Source organism: Topomyia yanbarensis, chromosome 2 (assembly GCF_030247195.1).
Source record: "Topomyia yanbarensis strain Yona2022 chromosome 2, ASM3024719v1, whole genome shotgun sequence".
NCBI lineage: Eukaryota > Metazoa > Arthropoda > Insecta > Diptera > Culicidae > Topomyia > Topomyia yanbarensis.
The window spans coordinates 461,283,388-461,285,438 of NC_080671.1; positions in this window are offsets into that span (position 1 = coordinate 461,283,388).

A 2,051-nucleotide genomic window follows, 5' to 3' on the forward strand; every position below is an offset into this window, starting at 1 on the left:
GCCCTCTCGGAAACATGGTTAGCAGAACGGAACCAATTTTATGTTCCTGAGTACAATATCTTACGAAGTGACCGCGATAACTCTCATTGCTCTAGGGTTAAAAAATGACATCGAACACCAGAGAATCCGTATAACCACGATACACCCAATCGAAGTAGTTGCTGCAACAGTGACCACTAAAGGGTGCAAATTCACAGTGGCGTCTTTTTATGTATCCCCAAACGAGAATATGCCAATATCGAAACTGCGTGAAATCTTTAAAACATTTACAATTCCTCTGATTATTCTAGGGGACTTTAACGCTCATGGATGTGCCTGGGGTGAAGATTCAGATGATAGTAGATCGAAGATTCTGTACGACCTGATGGATGAATTCAATTTAGTTGTTCTAAATACAGGGGCTATCACCAGAATAGCGTGTCCCCCAAGGAATAGTTTTTTTTTACAATGGAGAAGACGTTTACGTCCTAACCCAGTACACGTGCTATTGGTAGGTGTCCAAGCTACCACACGGGGTGTACTGGGGGCGTGTCGGGCTCGAATGGTGACGCTGCCATTAATACCGACTAAACTCCATTGGGCTCCGCCATCGTCCCTCCCAGGAACTACCTCTCGGTATTACTTCTGGGGGGATGGCTGTACTTAATGTACTCATTCACTCTCACTCACGCGTTCATACGTCCTGTATGAGGCTTACTTGGGTGCTCTCTCTATCGCACCTTGATTCACTCTCAAACACTCCACATGAGGCTGACTTTTGTGCTCACCTTACTCATTCCTTGCTAGGCTTACTTTTGTGCTAGCCTCTACCATACCGTGTGAGGCAGACTTTTGTGCTCACCCTTAACGTGCCGTGTGAGACTGACTTGGATGCTCACCCTTTCACTCCTCTGCTACGCCACGAGGCATCGATAGCTAAGTCCCAACATACTACGCTACGACCCTCCCATCATGGCCTGAGGTAGTCCACTTATACGCCTATACACTCGCTCTTCTGCCTTGGTTCGGGGTGGCTGGGTTTACCCCTTACGCGGTTGGGAGTGAACAGACCATTCACTCCCTTTTTTTGCGCTTGGCCTTTTTCGCTCCAACTAACCAATCACTAGCTAGCCGTGCCCGTCGTCTGTTGCTCGGTTCGCTAAATTACCTGTAGCCTACTGGCAATCTGGATGGTAGCAGCCGAGACTGCGTTCCACTTCTCCACCAATTGACACATCCGCTGAATAAGGGTATCAGGGGTTGTGTCCCAGCCACAGACGTCAAGCATTGCTCTTCTTTCGACGTCGAACCGATGACATACGAACAGTATGTGTTCGGCAGTTTCATCTACACCTGGGCAGTCCGGGCAGACTGGGACCTCCGCGTGCCCGAACCTGTGGAGGTACTGACGGAAACAGCCATGGCCTGACAGGAATTGTGTCAGGTGGAAGTGAACTTCCCCATGGGGTCTTTCCACCCAGCTCGATATGCTAGGTATCAGCCGGTGGGTCCACCTACCTTTCGAGGAGTTGTCCCACTCACGCTGCCATCTGGCGACCGAGGTCACCCTGGTGCGCTCGCGGGCTCCCCTATTTCCACGTAGCTCGAAGCACTCCTCATCTTCACGAATGACCAGCCCGACTGGCATCATGCTCGCTATCACGCAGGATGCATCGTGTGATACCGTGCGGTAGACAGATATCACTCTGAGGCACATCACGCGGTAGGGGCTCTCCAGTCTCAGTGCTCTTGATCATGACGGGCTGCCGTACCTGAGGATAGATACGGCAACGCCTGCCAGTAACCTACGTCTACTGACGCACACCTTTGAGCTGCTGGACATCATCCTCGATAGAGCCGCAACAGCAGTCAACGCTCTCTTGCATGTATAGGCGACGTGGCTGCCGAAGGTCAGCTTGTCGTCTATAATGACTCCGAGAGACTTCAGACTCCGCTGTGAGGTGATCACGACTTCTCCCACATGGATAACAGCATGTTGTGCCGACTTGCGGTTGTTGACGGTAACTACCTCCGTCTTATGATGAGCGAGCTCCAGGGCTCTCGCGCTCATC